At 38.9% G+C, this 25561-nt stretch overlaps 1 protein-coding gene across 2 annotated transcripts in view; it reads right to left on the reverse strand.

Moving 5' to 3' along the window:
* The window catches only part of LOC136862822 (guanine nucleotide exchange factor C9orf72), a 211359-nt gene that overhangs the window by 185629 nt on the left and 169 nt on the right, over positions 1 to 25561 (reverse strand). The window contains exon 2 of one of the 2 annotated variants that reach the window (XM_067139084.2): positions 25121 to 25203. The exons of the other annotated variant lie outside the window; for it this stretch is intronic. The gene's annotated coding sequence lies outside the window, so the exon portion shown is untranslated. The remainder of the gene's footprint in view (positions 1 to 25120; positions 25204 to 25561) is intronic. 2 annotated transcript variants of the gene reach the window in all.

A 25561-nucleotide genomic window follows, 5' to 3' on the forward strand; every position in this document is an offset into this window, starting at 1 on the left:
CTATATAAGGGATGTTTGGACATCCTATCTGTGTTAATATGAGTAGAAAGTGTTCAAAACAACGTAACTTTAAATACAATAAGGGATGTGTTTTAATGGGATTCATCATGGGATTATGACTTACTGATCTACTTTTTGTGTTGGTAAAAAGAACAACATTGGTCCTTTCTGTACAAAACTTAAAGCTGTTTATGTCCTCCAAGTTGGTAAAGGGAACAACATTGGTTGTTTCTGTAGAAAACTAAAAGCTGCACATGCCCCCTGAGTAGTGCTAAATGAACAATGGTTACCAGCTGATCTAACCCAGGATCTCACAGCCAATTCACAGTGTCTCTAACCAATCCCAGTAAGGTCTTTCTTAGAACTCTTGGGTGATCAAAAAAGTAAACTCATATCCTCCTTGCAGGCAGCCCTTTACAGGCACACCTCCAAAGGAGGTGAACTGCACGTACCATTTCAGCCACATATCAGCCCTCCTGCCATTCTTAAATCTCTGGCAGCACCAGAAATCGAACCTGAGCCACCGAGGATGGCAGCTAATACTGCTAACTCTTACACTACAGAGCTGGATGGGTGACTAGTGAATTCATCCACAATTGCTAATTCAATATCAAAGGTACAAGCAGAATAAAATAAGATTACGTATCAAGAAAACTTCCAGACAAAGAGTGGAAGTTGTTGAAATTCAGGAAACTCTTGCAGCTGATAAGAATTAATTTTGCAAGGTATGTCCACAACAACATAAAAGATGACAAACTATTGGGCACAAAACAGTATTCACACAATTGTAATATATAAGATAGGAAACTTAAAAGGGCTATCTTACGTTCTCAGTTCAATACGGACAAAAAATGAAATTCTTAGATTTAAATTAAACAATTGTAATATGAACAAAATCACAATCACTACTTGTTTTTTAATAGAAAGGCCAGGATAACTGAGTGATATAGTCACCAATATTTAACATCATATAAAGAATGTAATAAGTAATGAGTCATTGTCATGCTGTGCAGTGTTTAGATGGCGCAGCAAATTTCATTACGGACACATGAACATGAAGGTCATGCCAAGACCATGTCAGCCACACACAGTTATCACCAAGGAATGAATTGCTGCAGTGAGGGAAAATGTCCGAGTCACCTCCAATGAGATTGCAGAAAGACTGATCATCCAAAAGGGTAACATATTCCTTCATGGATTGTAGTTTGCTATCAATCTTGGTGCTATCATTTTGATCTGACTACAAATAAAAAAAGAAAGAGAGAGAGAGAGTGGCCAAGTGACATCCCAACTCTCCTCCCCATGCTCCCAAAAGCTTCTTCCACCAGAGCTTGAAAAGTGATGCCCACCTGTGTCTCCGAAAAGTATGGCCCAATGTGTTTGGATTGGCTAAAGGCAGATAGTACAGTTAATGTCACCACATCCTATATTACTTTACACAAACTCAAAACAGCCATCAAGAATCTTCAACCTGGAATGTTGTCAAACCTTGCTGCATGACAATGACTGTCCTTATGTGACAAGAGGGTGCAAAAATTTGCTGCAATATTTCTGAAGGGAAGGCCTTGATCAACCCCCTCACAGGCCCAAACTCTTGTCTGCAATGCGACTCCCATGTTTCCGGGCCACTGAAAGAAAAAAGCACTCAAGTGTTGTTCATTTGCAAGCAAAGATTGGGTCAAGACATTGTTGAAGAGTGATTCAACCGCTGGGGCACTATATTCAACTGACTTGGTGAATTCAATTAAATATTCATTTTAATGTTAATTTTATTTACATTTATTTTATTTTTCTACAGTTATAAAAGTAAAACAAAGTTATCCCAGTATAAGCCATGGGAGTCCTGGGAGGGGTGAAAGGTAAAGATTTCCACTATCTGTAATCTTAACTGGAGTAGAGTGGTTAGCTCTTCATTTTTGGTGTAGGCTTGTGAACCTCAGGGCTACTTATTGTGCACAGCATATTCAGTTTATGAAGGTACACTGATCAGCCAGAACATTATGACCACCTACCTACTATCGATATAAACCTGTCCAGGCGATAGCAGCATCACCTGACGAGGAATGACTGCTAGTCACACACACGCACTGTGCATGTAGTATCAGTGAGCGTGCTGTCCGTGTGTAGAATGGGGAAGGTGCGCAATCTATCCGAGTTTGACCAAGGGTAGACTGTGATGGCCCGGAGGCTCGGGACGAGCATTTCGGAAACTGCACGACTTGTCGGGTGTTCAAGGAGTACTGTGGTGAGTGTCTTCAACAAGTGGCAAAACCAAGGTGAAACTACGTCCAAACGTCGAGGGGTTGGGCGGCCGCCCCTCATTACAGATGTTGGACATCGCAGGCTGGGCAGACTCGTAAAACATGACAGGAGGCGAACTGTGGAGAAACTAACATCAGACTTGAATGCCGGGCAGCATACAAGTGTGTCTGAACACACAGTGCACCGAACACTCCTAAGGATGAACCTCCGCAGCCGACAACCCATACATGTGCCAATGTTAACACCACAACATTGCCAACTACGACAGAAACGGGCACGTGACCATCGTCACTGGATGTTGACGCAGTGGCAGAGCGTTGCATGGTCTGATGAATTCCGATACCTTCTTCATCATGCAGATGGGAGGGTGCGAATCCATCGTCTTCCAGGGGAACAGTTTTTTGACACCTATATTGCGGGGCGGAGACAAGCTGGCGGCGGCTCAATTATGATCTGAGGAACATTCACGTGAGCATCCATGGTACAGTGGAGCTCATGCATGGCACCATGACGGCCAAGAAGTATCGTACACTGGTTGCAGACCACATACACCCCTTCACGACGATCGTGTTTTGCAACAGCAGTGGCATTATTCAACAAGATAATGTGCCATGTCACAAGGCCTGGAGTGTGATGGACTGGTTTGAGGAACACAGTGGCTAGTTGCAATTTATGTGCTGCCCCCCCCACCCCCAACCACCACTCACCAGATCTTAACCCGATCTAACACATCTGGGATGTGATAGAACGCGGCGTCAGAGCTCATTACCCTCTCCCTGGAATTTACGGGACGTAGGCGACTTGTGTGTGCAGATGTGGTGCCAACTCCCTCCAGTGACCTACCAAGGCCTCACTGCTTCCGTGCCAAGACGCGTCGCAGCTGTTATCCGTGCCAAAGGTGGACATACCGGCTATTATGTAGGTGATCATAATTTTCTCGCTGATCAGTGTATATAATTATATGGTTTGGTATAACACCAGGTTTCATAGCTTGAACACCCCCCCCCTATGTACAAAAAGACATTAATAATTTGTACAGGCAGATATGTCACCCATGTTTCACTGTTTACTTCTAGTATGTTCATATGTTCCAAACAATACACCACTATGGAAATCAGCAAAAGTCAAAGTTTCATGTGGGCAGCCCTTACATGTTACCTATTGGAAATGGTGACCAATTTAGGAGGCCTTTATTATATTGAATTTTAAAGGTCAATGTAAGTAAATACACTTCAACAAGTTAAATCTAATTAACCATTTTTAAATGTAGCGGGTTTTTCAGACCGTAAAATATGTTTTAAAAATTACACAGGCACTTTCAGGACACAAATGATCATAAATGAAAGATTAATGCACCTTTCTAGTCATACCTCTAAGTGTTCAATAATTAGGATAACTTTTTGCTACAAATGAAATTCTGTATTACATCCTTATTTGCTTAAAGAATGTGTTATGTTTCAAGTGTATTTTGTTCAAATAGTTTTTAAAGTTCTGTATTTCACTGTAAATTGAGTACTTGACTGTGGATCATGCTGTGTAAGGATGAACTTTGTTTTGAGAGTTCAATGACAATAAGATAATGATGTGTGATCTGTATGTGTTGAACTGTAGATGAAAATAATATCCTACCACCAGAGCAAAATAGCTCCCTTGCAGGGAAACTGATAAATAATGTTATAAATTATTGATTGTAGTTACATTAATTGTCAACAGGCAAGTTTTTATTTTGTACCTTCTTACTTATTAACTAAACATGTTCACTTCATGCTAACCATACTATCCAAATAAGAGCTGACGAACACACAAATTGTGTATATGGAAAAACTCACAGTAATGCTATTTTAAGCCTCATATAATTTGGAATGCTAGCCGTCTGGTGTAGTTGTTGACATGCCTGCCTCTTACTCAGAGGACCAAAATTCAATTCCCCATCAGTTTAGCGATTTTAATTTTTGGCTGCGGGCTGGAAGAGGGGTCATTCAGCTTCATGAGACCAACTGATATGAGAGACAGCAGACTCTGTGATGGAAGGATGTCACCACACTAACCACATAACACTCCAATACCTTTAGGCCATCTAGCTGAGCAGCAACTGTCTTGGCAGGCCAAAGGCCTAATGTCTATATGTGACAGAATTTTTATAATCTAGAAAACCAGCATAAAGGCTTTTACTAAACCGGAAAAAGAAAATGTTTGAATACTTTGCCACATTATCTCAGAGAGAAACAATATTATTTAATCTAAATATGGTAAACAGGGGCTGATGACCTTAGATGTTAGGCGCCTTTAAACAACAAGCATCATCATCATCTTCAAATATGGAAAATAAATCAGATCAATTCTAGATGTGAATATTGTTCCTTTATAATCTACATACTCTGAAGAAACAATTGATGTTTCCAGAGAGCAATCTCATTTTCTTTTGATCAATATCCATTTTCTCAGAGGATGAAGTTCAATAACTCTTTAAACTAAACACAGAACTGCATCCAAAAAACAGGGCTTACAAGATATAACCTGGTTTGGAGTCAGCAATTAGGCATAAACTACAAAGAATGGACAGAATTACAGTGAATCACTTTCTTCCATGCCATCTACCAAACCACATCTACTTTAAATTTCAACCACATTGTGCGAGATTTCCTGGACTATACTTGTTTCACAGGTATTTGAATTACAGTCTTTTCAACCATGTCAAATTACTGAATAGTTGGTCATGGTGGAATTAAAGACAATTCTTTTGCAATAATTGCAAGAACCAAAATAGTACATTTATGTCACGTACTACGATTACAGGTAAGTCAAAAATAAGCTTCATTATGTTCACCTGCAGAGGGACACTTACTTATTCCACTGCAGAGTGAAATACATGTTATCTTATTACATTACCTCGGAAGGTAAGCTGCAAATTAACTTACTCTAAAGAGAAAAGTAAATTCCAATTTATGGCACTACAATTTTTAAGCATAATTTCTCATACATTTGTATTTTATTTTTTACTTTATATAATGAATAAAGAGAAAATAATTTGTGTGTAGGCCTAATAGCCACCTGATCAAAATATATAACCACAATTATCACACATAAAAAGGAAATTGAAGTGTCTTATCCAACTTGGATCTCTTTTTTGTTCAATAAGTTATTGGAATGTAAGGATGAAAACATGCTAAATGAAAACAATTCATATGCAAACATATTCCATTGATTTTTATTAACATCAATTCTGTCTGTTTAACCAGATGTTCCGTTCACCTAAATAGGATGAACAAATTAATTAACAATATCCCCAAAAAACTTGCACTCTACTATTACTTGAACATCTTTTTTGCTTAGAGATATTAGTGTTCCTTATGTGCAATTAATGTTTCAAGGCAGTTATCCAAGCTTCTACCTATCTGGGCCATCAATACTTGTTCCAGAATACTACATTAGTACCAGTTCTATGGCACAATCACTGAAAATTCACTTTTCAAAAAAGTACAACCACATAGCATTCCTATCTTACAACAAGAAATGGGCAAGTAAGTGATGTATGCAAGTCTGTCAACAGATAACATCTGAGGATATAAACTATGAAACTGAGAAATATTCTCTCTCTATTATATAAATTCAGCAATGAAGAGATCAGCTTCTGTCTGTAGTCCAACTCTGACTACAATATAAAAGGAAATTCAGAGTATTTGGGCACAATAAAGCACTTCCAGTCTGATCCCATTTACTTTTGCATCATACCAGACTGTTGTGCTTTTAATGAATATGATGATAGCATTTATTCTGACTGAGAGCAAGAGAAAGAACCACAGAAAAAAAAATTTTATTATTCAATCTCAATTTATGCAATCTGCCAGTGTGATCAGTTATTTTCAATGCAACAACATGGCACAAATTGTAAAAAGGTGCCAATATGTCAAAATTATTATAAACCACCTGGCAGGTAGGCACCAGAACCATTCTATATAGTAGTAAATCTAGTAAAGAAAAAGATAGTTGTGGGCCACCAATAATCAAATATGATTTCACTCAACATGGTGTGACCATATGATTACTAGAACAATAACAGAAATTTAAAATAATTCTCTACATTAAAAGTAAACCATTAGCGTTCTCCTCAATCACAAAGAGATAGCTCTGAATATGATAAAACACAATATCCACCTCTCTCTCTCTCTCTAAGGCTTTAGAAAAACCAAAGAGTTGCACAAGATGTTAAAAGAGGAAAATATACTCTTCTTTTCATATACCAATGGGCCAATGACCTAGATGTTAGGCCTCTTTAAACAACAATCATCATCATCATCATCATCATCATCATCATCACCATCATCATCTACCAGTAAATCTAAAACAACTTAATCATTACGAGCTGCTCTTAATTTGTGAATAGCCTTGATAAATAGAGTGAGTACTGAGTCTGTCAAACACTTAAAATTGGATACTACTTCCTCCTGTTCAATTAAACTTATCTGCAAATGGGCATAACTGTAAGCATACTGCATGTCATTCTCAAAATATACTGGCTGACTACAAAAAAAGAACAATTTATTTAAAATCAAAGTTGTGTAATACAACATTGGAATTTAGTTATCAATTAAGAGTATTTGATAATTCTTTCACTAATCAAAATTACACATAAAACATTGACTGCTAAACATATCGATGGACATTTTAGTTTTAAGCTCTGTGACACCAATACTACCAAACACATCTACAAATTTTCATACACTTTGCCATGTAGTTGTTTATCAGTATACTTCAAACAATGGCAGCTAAATGCAGTCAAACATTCACAGATAAACAAACAGAACCCTTTTAACAAAAATGGCTGCAAATTTGAGCAGCACAAGTAAATGCTTAGAAAAAGTGAAATTGTAAGGAGTATTTACCAATTATGATTTGGAAAATAACTGAGAAATAATCATGATTTTATGCAGCTATTGTTAGCCTGGTGCAACCCTTGTAAGGCAGACCCTCCAACAAAAGGTGGGCAGCATCTGCCATGCATGGGAAACTGCATGTAGAGGACAGGGTTGTGTGTGATGTATGAGTTGCGAGGATGTTGGGGACATTACAAACACCCACTCCCCGAGTAAGGGGGATGAACAATTTAAGGTTGAAGTCTCCAACCCGGGTGGGATCAAATCTGTGGCCCTCTGAACCAGAGGTGACCACTCTGATCATTCAGCCAAGGAGCCAGACAATGATTTAGGAATATGTTCAGATGAAAGTGAATGACTGTGAACGTAATGACAATATTGAGGTGTTTTAGGCCTAGCAAACACATGAGTTACCGCAACTAATTGGCAGCATCTCATTGAAATAGTTCAACATCAGCTGCTGATGACTGGACTGACACTGATCAAGAATGAATTCTTCTAAATTTTTCGAAAACAACAGATATGGCAAATGTTTCAGCAAATACTAACTCTCACATATAATACTTTTTTAACAGCACATCTCATACTTGTATATATTCCTCCATTTCTAATCTTAAAATAAAAGACCCTTTATAGACTATAAGGCAGGCAAGTCCAACACACGGCCCATACCCGGATTTATAAAGTAAAGAATGTTTAATTTTCGTATGAACCCTAAACTCATTCCAAACATTCTTTCCTCATCTTTGGACATACATCCAGATGTTTTGAGAGGTTATTTTATTACTTTATCTGTTTATTGTTACTCACTAGTTTCCAGCAAGACTCTTAATTATGATACCTAGTAACTAAACCACTCATAGCACTCTGAAGTCTCCATCCATTTCCTGGATGTCAGTATTCGGGACATCAGGAAGTGTCAGATTACTGTTTTATACTTTAACAAAAACATGATAATGTAGCTCCGAGCTCTCACATTCTTAGTCTGTAACAGGTCAGCTTTCAAATAGCAGTGTTGATGAGGAAATTAGTTTCCAGTGCTTTTTAAAACAGTGCGAATAGTGCCTGTTCATAACAATCATTGCTATTGACAAGTGGTAATTATGCCTTCTACATCTAGTAACAAGAAAGAAGAGTTCTGGATGAAGGCAGATCATTTCATGTCAGACAGACAAATCAGTATTTTTTTAAATGGGATTAAAAACAAAGCAGTGTATTTAACGTAATGAAGAAGTTTCAGTTTTTAAAGAATATAATGTTCAGCAACATTACAACACCAAACATGCTTCTTCATGTGATAAATTTGAGGGTCAATTTTGTGAAGACCAAGTGACTGAACTCAATAAAAGCTTTTGGAACATGTTTTAAAAGTATGTCCACTCAATCTGAATTGCTTGTCAAGGCAAGCTATGTACGAAGCTACTCCCAAAAATAAGGTCCCCTATTTCTGTATAAATACACAGACCTGTTTATTTCTACAATGGTTTACATCATTTTACAGCTTGAACATTTAGCTATTTTTCTACATAATCACCATTTCGGTCGATGCATTGTTGTAGATGCTGTGACAGTTTTTGTACGCTCATGTCATACCAGCTCGCCGCCATGCTGTTCAGGAAGTTGTAAGCGGCGCTCTGGGAAACCTCAGCAATCAAAGTGCAGAGATCATCCAGGGTGATCTGCCGATCTTCGCGCATGATTTGTTCAACCTTCACGACTGTCTCGACGGAAATTTACAGTTTCCCGATCCTTTGTTTGTTCGTCATGAATTTCAGTCCGACTAGCTGCAAACTCCCTACACCATTACGAACATTTCTGATATCCATGCATGACTCACCATACACTCCCATCAATTGGCGATGGATTTCAATCGGTTCAGTACCTTTTGCATTCAAAAACAGAATAACTGCGCGCACTTCGCACTTGGCGGTAACATCCAATGGAAGCCCCATTCTCAACGGCTGCCAAGCCAAGACCGAGTGCCTCAGTGCTGTGTGCGGGTGTTTATATGCGAGCGCGGGAAACACTCTTCACAATATTGTGACCAACAGCCACATGAACTAAGTTCTGTATTTATAAAAAAATAGGAGACCTTATTTTTGGAATTACCCTCATAGTAGTGGTAATTACCGCAAAGAAATCAAAACAGTTTTCAGACAGTGAGTTTGTTAAAGTATGCCTTGAAAGTGTTGCTGAAATAATTTGCCCTGACTAGAAATCGCAATTCTCTAAATAAAGCTTATTGCAACAGACTCAAGCTTCCGTAAGATGAGTTAGCCACTGGTTTAAAGACGTTCAGCCAAAAATGTTGAAAGCTATACACTTGCACTCAATCAGAGTTGTGATGACAGCAATACTGTACAGTTCACAATATTCGTAAGGGGAGTAGATAAATATTTCAATATTAACAAAGAATTACCTGCTCTTGTTCCTCTTAATCCATTTCTGCTCACAGCACAAATTTGTCGACATGAATATCTGAATATTTTTGATCTTATATCAGTAATCAGGAATAAGTTTTTGAGGCGCACTGTTCACAGTTTACACTTATTGCACTACACGAAAACATGAAACAATCAATTTCGTACTTTGTAGAGTGACTGGGTATGAAATATCATTCTGTGTAAAGCTACAAGGATGATGAAAAAAATGAAATGGCGTACGGCTTTTAGTGCCAGGAGTGTCCGAGGACAAGTTCGGCTCGCCAGATGCAGGTCTTTTGATTTGACTCCCGTAGGCGACCTGCGCGTCGTGATGAGGATGAAATGATGATGAAGACAGCACATACACCCAGACCCCGTGGCAGCGAAATTAACCAATTAAGGTTAAAATTCCCGACCCTGCCGGGAATCGAACCCGGGACCCCTGTGACCAAAGGCCAGCACGCTAACCATTTAGCCATGGAGCCGGACACAAGGATGATGCCTCCATCATAGTAATATTTTGCTATTATATTGTTACTTTTAGTAGTTAAATCGGACTATTCCATTAAATTTAATAATGAAACATACATTTAACAGATTTTTACTTCATTCATGGTGTACTGATAAGTTGTTTTTCTCCAGCAGAGCACAAAAGTGTCATCTCGATATATGCGGACTGTGGACACGATTAGGCCAACCTCAGTACTGATACAAATTTTTCATATATTCTTCTCAGGTTGACTGTCCTGTATCCTGGAGGAATTAGAAGATATATTAGATGCTAATATACACATAGAACCACCTGAAAATGCTTTTCATAGTGACGGGGATAGCAATTTACAATGTTGATTAAGGATAAAAGGTTTCCACCTGTTCAATACATTAACATGTATGTATGTTGGGTATTCAGCCCGAAGGCTGGTTTGATCCTCTGCAGCTCCGCCAACAGCTGTCATAAATAGCCTAAGCGTCACTGAAGAGGCATACTAGGGAAATGAGGAGTGAGGTACACGTTGCTTTCCTCACCGAGCCAGCCGCTGTTATTACATATCAGTCTGCCAAGCCCACTGAAATGCATGCACCAACCGACCCTATGAGCGATATCTTCACATCATTCATAACGGACTGGCTGTATAAGCAATGGTATTACTAGCATCACTCATACCTCGGTCACTTTCATATTGACAAAGCCAAGGACGAGACTGAGACAGGTCAATGAAAGTAACAAATTTGATATAGCCCATACCAGAAGACATAGTGCACTGTAAACACTACATCTCGCCAGCAAAGGCATACATTAACATAGTGACTTAATTAAAATATCACATATTTATTATTATCATTATGGTACCGGTTTCGGCACCTCCTGTGCCATCTTCAGCCAAGGAAAAATTGCAAGGTTCCAGTTAAAGTTCCTCACATACACTACGCTTGGCCACTTCGTGTTAGAGGTCCGTGTTGGTTCGAGATCGCTATTAACTTGTTAAAATCCACCTGATAATTGAAATTCTCAAGATCTCGTCTATCAACGTACGGCCTCAGCCTTACATTCATTTTCGAACAACACTAAAATGCAGAGCTTATGCTTAAAACATATCAAGAATGAGATGTTTTAGAATAGCTACACAAAGACTGTGACATTCTAACAGAAAAAATCTGTATATTATAAAAATTTCAGGATTACATATTATGAGGAACTGTTTCACATTAATATGAACAATGATTAGGTATTCTAATCACATAATAAAAAAATAAAAATAGGAACAATGTTCTACAAATCAGTAGTTAGTTCAGTACGTTAGAAAGTGTCTAAAGACAGAAGAAAAACATTTTAAAGAAACACGTTGTACTATTCAAGGCCATTCACATATATTTTAGCTGTAAATTTTTTTGCATACAAGAAAGTGTTGTGTTTTATGACATGTCTAACATCCCACAAAGATAAATCGGTCTTTGTATTTTAATCACATAGATTTTAATGTATATACATAATTGTAAAACTTCACAACATAGGATAGCAAGCTCTGTATATGTTTTTATACTGTAAAAATATTTCATGTAATTACCACCAAAAAAAAAACTTGCAATTTTTCCCTGGATGAAGATGGCATAGGAGATGCCAAAACCGGTACCATAATAATAATAAATATGTGATATTTTAATTCACTATGTTATGTATAGAACAGGTGGAAACCTTTTATCCTTAATCAACATTGTGAAATTCTTGACACTAAATAAGGGGATAGCAATGGCGATTAGTCATGTATGTGGTGATATAAACAGTCCCACTGGCGATCAGCTCTGGGCTGGTGTTGGACTAGTGTGAAGAAAACTAAATGAAAATGGTACATTCCATATTTGGGATGGTGTAGTGAATGAAAGTGAAATAATAATAATAATAATGCATACATACATCTTCATTACAGACCGTTTTTCCAATCAGCATTCAGTCTCCAAGCCTCTGAGAATTCACTAAATGTTGCCATGGTCCTCTATTTGTAACTAGATCCCTAGCCTCGTTTGGTTCTACAACTGTTATCTTTTAATCATTAGGAAAGTGAGTTTAACAATCATTGTCTTAGTCTCCCTCTACTTCCCTTACTCTCTATGACAGAGTCCATTATTCTCCTAGGTAACCAATCCTCCTCCATTCGCCTCACGATGCAACCACCTAAGCTGTTTTTTGCATACAGCTTCATCAATTGAGTTCATTCCAAACTTAGCCTTTATCTCCTCATTCCAAGTACCCTTCTGCCACTTGTTCTCACCTGTTTGTACCCACGATCAATCTTGCTAATTTCACATCTGTTACTTCCAACTTGGGAATAAGATATCTGGAGTCCATCCAGTTTTCACTCCCGTAAAGCAAAGTTGGTCTGAAAACAGACCGGTGTAAAAAATAACAATAACAACAATAAATGAGAATGGCCTCCAGAAAGCTAGGTGCTGGTCTTTTGTTTCTGCGCCCACAGGCAACCTGTGCATCTGTGCGGACGGGACCTACATAGAATGAAATCTAATTCCGCACATACACTCACAGCCTCAAAGCCAGAGCAATTAACCAATGAAGGTTAAAATTCTAGAACCGTCTTAAAATCAAATCCGGGATGCCCTGGGCCAAAAGCCACCGTGCTAAACAGTTAGCCACGGAGCCCAAAACTTCAGGAGTTTGCATGTGTTATAAACACTCTTTAAATTCAGTAATTACTAAAGTGGGATGGTGATCTACAACTTTGTAGGTGTTGATGTAAACTTATGTATCTCATCTCTTGCAGACTATATTTAAACTAATACATACTGTTAAGAGTTCTTTTGAATATGTGGACTGAATAAAGTCCTGTGTTGTTACAATAAGAAATCAACAGATGGCCCGAGACAAGCAAACTCAGGTAACAGAACGCTACACACTACACAGTATGTCATTTATAGGGTCTAGGGCAGGTTCCAACAAGATGGAACGTGTATCATCCACTATGGCGCAGTACCTTGAACATACACAAGTTTACAGAGTCATTAGAAATGAGGTACAGCCTCCATGTCGCAGGCGGCAACGCGCTGGCCTATCACCACTGGGTTCCATGGTTCAAATCCTGGTCACTCCATGTGAGATTTGTCTTGGACAAAGCGGAGGTGGGACAGGTTTTTCTCCAGGTACTCTGGTCTTCCCTGTTATATTTCATTCCAGCAACACTCTCCAATATCATTTCATTTCATCTATCATTCATTTATCATTGCCCCAGAGGAGTGCAACAGGCTTCAGCAGCCAGCACAATTCCTATCCTTGCCACTAAATGGGGGCTTCATTCATTCCATCCCTGACCTGGTCGAATGACTGGAAACAGGCTATGGATTTTCATTTCATTAGAAATGAGAATGACATGGATAGGTTCCAATCAGACCATGTAATGTGACTCTGTGGTACAATAAAAATGAATTACCATTGTTTCCCATTTTCACACCAGGGAAATGGTGGGGTCTACCTTAATTAAAGCCATAGCCACTACCTTCTCAATCCTAGCCCTTTCCCATCCTTCCATAGCAAAAAACCCTTGACACGTTAGTGCGATATTAAACCACTAGAAAATGCGAAATAAAATAATGTTTATATATGAACAGAAGTGTAGATATATCCATACCTAGCAAGTAGCCATGCGGTTTGGGTCAAATAACTATCAGCTTGCAATCGGGAGATTGTGGGATTCGAACCCAGCCTTGAAGATGGTTTTCCCTTGTTTCCAATTTTCACACATGAAAATGCTGGGGCTGTACCTCAATTAATGCCACAGCCACATCCCACTCATAGCCCTTTCCTATCCCATTATCGCCATAAGACCTATCTGCGCCGGAGTGAAATAAAACAAATTGTAAAAAATATATATACAACCTGTGACAATGAAGATCGGTGAATAGTCCTGTACTATCAACATAGATGAACAATGCATGACAGTGACCTTACTGTCCTTCGAAATTGTCCCCTCCCATAACTAAGCCCTGCTGAGATCGGCGATACATGTCCTGGAAACTTTGCAAGAAGGCTTCCTTTGGAATGGTGTTCAAAAGCCTCGTCACGTTTCGTTGGATGTCAGGAATACCGTCAAATCTCTTTCCTTTCAAAGCGAGTTTGATGCGTGACTTTTTGGCTCGGACCTTCTTCCGACGAGGGGATCCCACAGAACGCCATTCCACGCTCTGCCGTTTTGTTTCAGGGTCGTACCTGAGACACCAGTGATTCATCCTCAGTGACAATACAGTTCAAGAAATTTGGTGTCGCATCCGCCGTTTCGACAAAATCCTGTGAAGCCTCTAAATGTGCCTGCTTCTGATCGTCAGTCAAGTGATGTGGCACAAGACGAGAACATGTTTTCCTCTTCCCTAACTTATGGGTAACGATTTGTCGCACAGATTCATGGTTAATCTGCCGTTCATCCGCTATCATGCACACAGTTAATCGCTGAAGGTTCGTGATTAATGTTCTCACCTTCTCAGTGTTTTTGTCACTGACGGTGGTCGCCGGTCTTCCGCTACGGGGGTTGTCAGAAACACTTTACCGGCCTCCTTGGAAACGGGCGAACCACTTGTACACACACGTCAAGGACAGTGCTTGATCTTCATAAACACGTACCAGCATAGCATGCGTTTCTTTCGGTGCCTTTCCAAGCTTAAAACACAACTGTACACCGATCTTTTGGTCGTTCATGTTCCTGTTCGCAGTTCAGAACCAACGCACTAAACATGCACTGTGTCAAACAGGTCTTACACAGCACACACACGATGCTCAACTGAACAACGTTGGGAGCAGGTGGTCAAAACCTGCTGCTACACAGGTGCACGTTGTGTGTTGCCAGTGTTGCCGGATGAACCGTTCTGACTTCATTCACCAAACTTTATTGTCACAGGTTGTATGTCTAACTAACTAGAGCCAGAACATGGTTACAACAACAAATTTCACTGTGTGGTAAGAACCTGATATCTTGCACCCCAGTAAAACTGCTTGGTATTCATATTTGCCGGAATTTAAAATGGAATATTTACGTTGAAGAAATGAAGTGAAAGCATACAGAGTCTTAGGATTTCTCTGCAGAGCTCTGCTGGGTGCTAGAAGGAAAACAATTCAAATGATATATTTTACATTAGTATGACCAATATACAGTAATTATGCGGGCCTTCTGCACATAACATATTTGTGTGAATGTTTCTGTACATGTTGGAAGGTGGATGGATGTTTATGTGATTCAGAGTGAGTGAATGTGTACATGGTATGAATGAGTCAGCCTAGCTGGAGTCATCTGCATGTGTATAAGTAGAATTAATTCATAATGTACAACAGAACCTCTAAATAACTTATTATGTAAATACCGGTAATACTCCTATGTAAATACTGTGACTGTACACAAGCACAGTCTATAGCCTATAATCGTAATTACTGTGATGGTGTCCGCCAATTCAATCCAAGGCCTCAGAAGGGGCAAGGTAGCCTGTTTCCAACTGCAAGCGACATCACCAAGTTAGGGCCCTGCCCTCTCGCCACTGCAACAACCAGTCAGAGAAAAGCCAAGAGTGCAAAGCCAGTCCCCTCTGCTGCCAATGTTGGTGCTCCATGATCTCATCAAAGGCATTCGCGATAGTGCAAGAAGATTCCAGAGCTCCCTAATTCCAGTGAATTCCAGGGGCTTCAGCTCTTGCAAAGTATCTGGAAGGGCTGGCTTCCCTATATAAGGCAGGCTGATGAGCTTCAGTGGTTCAGTTCTGCTAGCGATTCAGTCAGTGAGATAGTGCTGTGAAGTGGGTGTACTGCTGTGGAATACTGAATCAATGTCGACAGAGTGCCGTTGGTGAACTGATGGCTAATGCGGAACAGTGCAACGGAGCGACAAGGGACAATGAATGCTGACTACTGTGAGTGTGAAACTGTGTTGCATGCATGCAAACATTAAGCTGTAGGGCCACTATAGTTGTACTGAGAGTTTAATTGTGAACTGCCTTAGGGTCCAAGTGACAGTTGCAGAAGTGTACGTAGTGTAACTGTCTTAGCTTGTAAGTGTCACAGCAAATTACTTATGTGACTGAAGAAAGCAAATAGAACACGAGAGCATGCTCACAAGAGTAACTGTGTGCCTGTGTATTTGTGTAAACAATTATTGTTAGGTAAATCTTAGAGTAAATGCCACGAATTGTTTGTTCATTTACCACCCTGCCTTCACGTAGTATTAGTAATACTAGTAACATAGCATATAGAAGAAAAAGTGCACTCACCTTACCTGTTTCAGTAGTTCTCCTGCAGAGCAGCGCGAGCTGCGCTACATGATCAAAGTATTGCGCTCTGTAATGTAAAATGCTACAAGGAAGGAGTTATGTTTGCGAGCATTTTTTTATGTAAACACGCTTTCTTATGCGGCACACTAGGTAATTTCCTTACCCTTGTAATCTATACACAGTCCAAGATGTTAAATTTACCTCTACACATGAGAAAAAAAATCTGCTTTATGTCGCACCAACACAGATAGGTCTTATGGCGATGATGGGGGAGGAGAGGCCTAGGAGTGGGAAGGAGGCAGCCGTGGCCTTAATTAAGCTACAGACCCAGCACTTGCCTGTGTGAAACTGGGAAACCACGGAAAATCATCTTCAGGGCTGCCGACAGTGGTGATTCGAAGCCACTACCTCCCAGATGTTTACCTTAATCAAGGCCATGGTCGCTTCTTTACCATTCCTAGACCTCCAAGTTGATGCAATGTAAAACAAATAAAAAAATTTATTCAGGGATACAACTAACCTACATTATCATTTATTATTGTTCAAGTCTACATCTAGCATATAGTTATTAACTTGTGCCCTCTTTGTATAGATTCAAACACTAGTATACTGTATGATAGCTGTGAGTTGTAATTAACTCACCACATCTCCGTCAAACCTTCTCCAAAGTTTTCAAAATCTACGTACAATTGGTCTGTGGCACCGTTCATCCGAACTTTCCAAACATCATAACCCTACTGCTGTTGCCTGGATACTTTCAAAATTGGATGACATGATCAGCCGCAACGTTCAAGAATGTTCTCTAGCATTCCAGCAAGCTGTGCTGTTTTCCATGTGTGTGTGTGTGTATTACATCTCTTCTTCCCCTCCTCTCTCCAATGGATATATAAACGGCTTTGTGCCACCGCATCTTTAAGACTTTCTGTACAGAGAGAGAAGAGAAGCATGAGGTATGAGACTGCGCGCTTATATATTTTTTTGCTATTTGCTTTATGTCGCACCGACACAGATAGGTTTCATGGCGACGATGGGAAAGGAAAGGACTAGGAATGGGAAGGAAGCGGCCGTGGCCTTCAGTAAGGTATAACCCCAGCATTTGGCTCGTGTGAAAATGGGAAACCACAGGAAAACCATCTTCAGGGCTGCCGACAGTGGGGTTCGAACCCACTATCTCCTGGATGCAAGCTCACAGCTGCGCGCCCCTAACCGCACGGCCAACTCACCCGGTCGCTTATGTTTTTGTCCCACTTGGGGACCTTGAGTCATTCATATTGGACTGCACAGTAAAAAATGAGTGCTAAGCAATCTCGCTACTTCCTTGTATGAAACTGTCTTTCATTGACATATTTAAATATATACGTCCTATAAGTTTTAATTCTCTCTACCAATTTTCAGAAAATTTGAACCATGTTCTCTGTGCTAGTTATTCGGCAGAAAAAAGCTATTGGGTCTCACAAAACACTCCATGAACTTAAAGTTATGTTAGGAGCAGAACTGACTGTATATTCTGGAACCTGAAAAGTGTTGCTATGAGTCTTCAGATATGTTCTTTAAATATCCAAATCTTCCCTTCCCCTGTTTAAGATTTTGTCATGTTAGGTGTCACTGCCCACTTTTGGGCATAATTCAACATTGTACTATCCTACCCAGGCATCCTTATAATTCTAAATATTGTAAATTTATTCTCCCTTTATGATATGTATGTATTTCCTTAAATCCTCTCTTTCTCATGTTTTCTAGGTACTGTAAATGTAGTGTAAGGTGTACGGTTAGGAAGAAACTAATAATTCAATGTTATATTTGAAGCTTATGAACAATGTTGATCATCCCTAATACTATCTGTCAGAATGTTCTCACTCCCCCCACTAAAATTGTGTTTACTGATTCCATAAATTCTTTACTGGCCTCTTATTATGGATTGCTATTCTGAACACACTTTATTGAACTAATGATTGCTGTAATTTGACTACTGTTTCATCGGGACTTCCTCTTTGTCGTGATGGTCAAAAATTATGATAAGGCATGTCATGAGTGAAGTTAATATTCAATTCTTTGTCACCTGGATTGTCTTAAAATATTATTTATTACACGCATCCACTCTGCTTTATTACTATACTTTGCTATCACACATCATGACGTGTGCTGAGTATTTCTATTTAACTAAACTTTACAAATATTTCATAAGTATTTCACACTTAACTCCTGGACAGCATCTAATGGAATATTATACAATTTTTCAAGTAAAAGCTTCTCAAGCTCCTTTAAAGGTGCAGAAAGGTATGTCTTCTTCACTCTGTCTTCCAAAAGAGGCCAGAGAGCTTTGGTTACACTTAGGACTTGGAACTGTGGTTAATAATAATTCTACCGAGCTTGATAGCTGCAGTCGCTTAAGTGTGGCCAGTATCCAGTATTCGGGAGATAGTAGGTTCGAACCCCACCGTCGGCAGCCCTGAAAATGGTTTTCCGTGGTTTCCCATTTTCACACCAGGCAAATGCTGGGGGGCTGTACCTTAATTAAGGCCACGGCCGCTTCCTTCCCACTCCTAGCCCTTCCCTGTCCCATCGTAACCATATGACCTATCTGTGTCGGTGCGACGTAAAGCAACTAGCAAAAAATAAAAAATAAACTTTTACAATTTGCTTTACATAACATTGCACAGGTAAGTCTTATAGCAACGATGGGACAGGAAAGGGCTAGGAGTGGGAAGGAAGCTTTAATTAATGTGGTGTGAAAATGGGAAACCACAAAAAAGCATCTTCAGGGCTGAGACAGTCGGGTTGGAACCCACTATCTCCCGAATACAAACTCACGTCTTAATAGTTTTTTGGAATCAGTCTAACAATCAATGTGATAATGGCATAGAAAATCTTGATATGGGTGTACAAATCATGACATATCATACACCACACTTAAACATCTGAACTGGACAGTCCAGTTTAATTGATCTTCACACACAAATGTGCCCAAAAGTAGAAAACACTGAGAAATGATCTTAACAAAATAATTTATATAAGCAGTTCTTAAGATGAAGTAGTTCCAAAAATAGTCGCTTAGACCCATATGAGCTTCAGAAACAAGAGAAGATAGATATTTACCAACGATTTCTTTCATACATAAATGAATGCACTGTAACCAATGAAGAAAGTTTGGTGCTGTATGAGAAACAAGCAAACTGAATAATGAGTACATTCACTATGGTAAGGGGACATGATAGCTGACAGGCTTGTCACAGACTTTTCACTAAAGCGGCTGTAGTTCTAATCCCAGTTAATGAGTAGGATTTTTGAAATGAAAAATAATGTCCCAATGATTCAGGTTCCATAAAAAACTGAAAGTCCTGTGGCTATAATCGCAATATCAACAGTCAAGTAATCCCACAAGCTTGCTTGCTGACTACAGTAAAATTTGTTTTTTTTAAATCATACCAAAAATAAATCCAACTACACTGATTTTACTTGACTTATGAAATAATAGGCCTAATAATAATAATGTTGTTTGAGTCATCAGTTCAGACTGGTTTGATGCAGCTTTCCATGCCAGCCTATCCTGTGCTAACCTTTTCATTTCTACGTAACTGCTGCATCCTACATCTGCTTGTCATATTCATACCTTGGACTACCCCTACCATTCTTACTGCCTACACTTCCTTCAAAAACCAACTACACAAGTCCTGGGTCTCTTAAGACGTGCCCTATCATTGTATCTCTTCTTTTTGTCAAATTTAGCCAAATCGATCTCCTCTCACCAATTTGATTCAGTATCTCTTTATTCATGATTCGATCTATACATCTCGCCTTCAGCATTCTTCTGTAAAACTACATTTAAAAAGCTTCTATTTTCTTTCTTTCTGAGCTAGTTATCATCCATGTTTCACTTCCATACAATTTAAATTGGAGGAAATATGGATGGTTCTGGATGATCGGAAAATCAGCTAATCCAGGTTGTTTTAAAGACGTGTAATCAAAGCCAGTGACCTGTGAATCCAACAAAAAAAGCATGCGCGACAAGGGAACCTTTAGCAAAACAGCACTTAAAATTTGGCCAAAAGTCTGGCAAACAAAATCGGACGATTCTTCTTTTCGTAGACAACTGCATAACTCACAACTGTATTCCCCTTCTGGAGAACGTGGAGATTATTTTCCTCCGGGCTACTGTATCAGTTGCTCAGCACATGGACCAGGGAATAATAAAAAGTTCTACAGAATGCTGGTTGAAAACATTGTTACTGGTGATTTTCTTCGCCGGAAGGTTTCACTTCTTTAATCGTCGCAAATGTGTAAGGAAACATTCCACTGTAACTGACACACTAAACCATTGAGAAGTGCTTTAAAAAAGATGGATTTGACAAGAAAGAAACAGGAAAGGAAATGATGAAACTGTGACTGATAATCTGCCTGCTATCAACAGCTGGAAGAGCCTAACTCCGGATGCAGTCCTCTGGTCTGAGGTAGCTCTAAATGCGCCAGTGTGTTGCGAGCTGACTGATGCAAATATTCTTTCTGACGTCGTCAACAACAGTCAAGCTGAGGACTCTGGAGATGAAGAGGATGAATTTCCAAAGGCTGAGGAAAGGCCTAACCTGAGTGCTGCAAAAGCAACAGAACACATTTGAGAAGTTTGGTGATTGTTTTAAAGTCACAATAATGTTAGCGATTCCATTCGCAATCATTAAATCAATTAGTCATACACTATTACTGAGAGATGGAAATGTGGGAAACAAGTTAAAATCTGTGACTTTTTGAGGAATTGGTAAATACAGTAGAGTAGCAGGCCTATGTCAATGAATACAGTAAATTAATTTCTGAATTAAATTTTGTACAGAACATAATTGATCATGAACTTGCCAATTCATATGAAGAAACCAGGGCACAAAAAAACTTCCAATCTGTCAAATACACAAAATTTCAATAAAAATTATAACACTATAAACATACCTGTAACAAATACACACTATCACACAAAGAATGACATGTTTCGTTCTACAAGAACATCCTCAGATTCTATCAAATCACTTAAATCATGCGTAAATATGTACAGTATTGTTTACGTTGCGTAAACTTGTCAATGATAGAGAGTTAGGCGATATTATGAACAAGTATTAATAAATGATGATTTTATAAGTACTCAACCAACACCATATTAACATAATGAAAAGCAAAATTCTGTACTTATCTGGATTGCCGAAGCTTAGTCCGTTGTCACCAAACACTATTTCACGACTGTGGTGAAGGGAAAGCTAGTGGAAGATTTTGGGCAAAAGATGTTGTTCCATGGAGAGGGGAGGGGCTACTGGAACGTTGTGGATCCTTCCTATTGGATAGGACAGAGCAGGTCAGTACTATCTCCATGTTACAACCTAGCATACTGTGCCATGGAGAGCGGATGGGCGATATGAGTGTTGTGGAAACTACCTTCATCTGCTGGGTATTGTGCAGAAGGGGGATAATGTATTATGGATAAGTGCAAGTTAATGACTGAATAAAGTGCGGAATTGAAATGGAGAGTACCGGTATCTATTAGACGTTACTTTTACGACAGACCATACTAAAAAATACTGTTAAGCGCTAATTTAAACAGTAAGTGTTGACCAGATGTTAAGTAAGTAAAGCGAAGAGCGGAGAATTCTTTAAATGTGTATGGTCATTTAGGCTGGTTTCGTTAGTTTTTTTTTTTTTTTTTTTTTCTGCAACGTAAATTTAGATTGCTTCCTTAATATTCAAAGATTTACTTTTATTTTCACTGTGTAAAATTTTTATGTTTTGTGTGTCCAATATATCTGGCATTCCAGTAAGGTTCTTGGCACTTGAGTTCATAGACTCCTGACTTGGAGAAAGGGACTTTGTTGTTTAGGTTGCACTTGCTCACGTGTATCTGCAGTGTGTTGTTCATTCTAAAGGCTACTTTTAGACCTTGTTTTTTTAAAACATTAGCTACTTTGTATGTGTTCTTGTTAACATAGTTGAGAACAACGTATTTTTCCCTGTCAAGTGTGGTAGTTTCCCGGGCATTATTCTTACGTTTATTTAAAAGTTTATCTACTGTGCCTTTAGAATGAACAACTCACTGCAGGGACATGTGAGAGCAAGTGCAACCTAAACAAAAAAAAGAGCCTTTCTCCAAGTCAGGAGTCTATGAACTCAAGTGCCAAGAACCTAACTGTAATGCCACATATATAGGACAAACAAAACAATTTCCACACAAGATACAAAGAACACAAAAGCGTGATAAGATATAATCGGCACTCAGCCTTCGGAGAGCACATATATGACAGTTCGCACCATTTCAGTGACATTGACAAAGACCTAAAAATTTTACACATTGAAAATAAAAGTAAATCTTTGAATATTAAGGACACAATCTAAATTTACGTTGAAAAAAAAAAAAAAAAAGGCTAACAAAACCAACCTAAATGACCATACACATTTAAAGAATTCTCCGCTCTTTGCTCTACTTACATAACATCTGGTCAACACTTCCTGTTTAAATTACCGCGTAACGGCTTTTTTAGTATGGTCTATCGTAAAAGTAACGTCTAATAGATAATCTCCATTTCAATTCCGCACTTTATTCAATCATTAATTTGCACTTATCCATAATACATAAATACATTATTACATGAAGAAGGTTAATAGCCTTCTCCCCCTTCCCCTTTCCCCCCACTACAGTAACCAGTAGATGAAGGAAGGTTCCACAACACTCACATCGCCCCACCCCTACTTCCCCATCTCCTCTACATGGCACAGTATGCTAGATTATAACGTGGAGAAAGTAGTGACCTCTTCTCCCCTATCCAATAGAAAGGATCCACAACGTTCAAGTAGCCCCTCCCCTCTCCGTGGAACAACATGCTTTCACAAAATCTTCCACTAGCTTTTCCTTGACCACAGTTGTGAAATAGTGTTTGGTGACAACGGACTAAGCTTCGGCAATCCAGATAAGTACAGAATTTTGTTTTTCATTATGTTAATAGGGGAGCTCTAGGTAACTAAAACATTATCATATGAATACCATATGTAGGAAAATAAAATACAAAATTGCCACTGATGCTTTCACGGCCCATAACTTACTTATAGACATGATATAGGCCTTTGGGCTTATGCCGTGTCAAGAAAATAAGGTGAAATTCTTTACGTTTCGCAGAGAACTTTGCTCTGTGTCATCAGAAGAAAATCTCGACTGCCACTAAGAAAGGCTTCTAAAACAATGAAGTTTGAATTTAGACGTTACCCAATAGAAGTGGAAATGGTATGTTCAATCGTCACCAGATGGCTAGCGTTCGAAGCGGAAGCTGACAGAACAATCAGAATCATTCTGAGAGGATCACATAACATAACAGGTGTACGCACATATGAAGATATGGCATTGACACAAGCCTGGAATGAAACATCTGGCGATGAGGAACGTATGATTGTGGAAAACACCAAAACGAAATAACAATACTGAAGGGACAGGGAAGCCTATCTCGTGGACAGTCGAGATTTTCTTCTGATGACGCAGAACAATGTTCTCTGTGAAACGTACAGAATTTCACCTTTTTTTTTTTGACATGGCATAAGCCCAAAGGCCTACATCATGTCTAAAAGTGCAAAATTGATAGAGTAATTAAAAAAAAAATTTGCAAAAACTGAGTAACACTCTATAATGTGTATGAATGCAGAAATATCATTAGTTACCTTTCGGGATTTATATGATAATGTTCTAATTACCCCATGTTCTAACTACCTCGGATTTCCCTAAGGTGTTGGCTGAGTACTTGTAAAATCATAATTTGTTAATACTTGTTCATATTATCACCTCTCTATCATTGACAAGTTTTTGCAACGTAAACAATACTGTACATATTTCCGCATGATTTAAGTTATATGACAGAATCTGAGGATGTTCTTCTAGAACAAAACGTCATTCTTTGTGTAATAGTGTGTATTTTTTACAGGTATGCTTATAGTGTTAAAAAATTTTTATTGAAATATTGTGTTTGACAGACTGGAAAGTTTTTTATGAACTATTTGACTAAGTCGACACTGGAAAGCATGGCTTCCTTCTTAAATTATGAAGAAACATCTTTCTTTTTTTTTTTTCTTTTTTTGCTTGTGGCTTTACGTCGCACTAACACAGATAGGTCTTATGGCGACAATGGGATAGGAAAGGCCCAGGAGTAGGAAGGAACCGGCCATGGCCTTAATTAATGTACAGCCCCAGCATTTGCCTGGAGTGAAAATGGGAAAACACGGAAAACCATCTTCCAAGGCTGCGGACAGTGGGATTCGAACCCACTATCTCCCGGATGCAAGCTCACAGCCGCGTGCCCCTAACCGCACGGCCAACTCGCCTGGTGAAGAAAGTTATTTAATTCCATTTTTTCAATAATTCGAATTCTTGGATAATTCCGTTTTTTTCTGATCCCCTCAGATTCAAATTTTCCAAATTCTGCTGTAATTGTTTTCAGGATTAAGTACAGCTCTTCCGACAGTGAAAGGAACTAATCTACTGTATTCAGAAATAATTTGTTCTGTTAAAATAGTTTTTAAAATGTTAGTATACTTTAAACCTACACACAGATGAATAATTATAATGCAGTGGCTTCGTTGCTGGATTCTTACCAAAAAGTTGAGTTTCGAATCCAGGTCAAATTCCGGGTGAAATATGCACATGAAATAATGTGAAATCAGGAAGGGGTCCGACCTTAAACTCTCGATCAAAATCAAAATGAGCCTATGTGGCTCAAGCATTCCCAGAATTACCTGGGTTAAGATTGAAAAAGTTTTACTCCAAAACCACTGAGACCACACTCAAAGTTAGAAAATTACCTTCATTTCACGTTCTCACAAACGTTCTGCAAAATCGAAATGAAATGTGGCACTGGGAACTGATTCGGTTGTGGTACGTTTTCCTGCAACAATGTTAAAAACGTCTTAACTTATAATACCAAAAGGGCCTTAGAAAGATGAACTACTTTCACTCCAAGAATACTTTCTTTTCTTTGAATAAACTCTACACAATACACACATAAAAATGTATATATCTATACACACAGATTAGCAGTTCACAAGATTTTGGGGTTATGATAAATGTCATTCCACACTTAGTCCAATCAGCAACTGTTAAGTAATTATACCCCATTCAATATAGCTGTAATGCACCAAGGAACAATACAAACGGTATATAACGAAGGATCTACCACAACTTAGGCCTCAAAACATAACAGTGCCACAAAATACCATGTCTATCTCCAACGTCAAAACGGCAAT

Source organism: Anabrus simplex, chromosome 2, assembly GCF_040414725.1.
Source record: "Anabrus simplex isolate iqAnaSimp1 chromosome 2, ASM4041472v1, whole genome shotgun sequence".
Taxonomy (NCBI): Eukaryota; Metazoa; Arthropoda; class Insecta; order Orthoptera; family Tettigoniidae; genus Anabrus; species Anabrus simplex.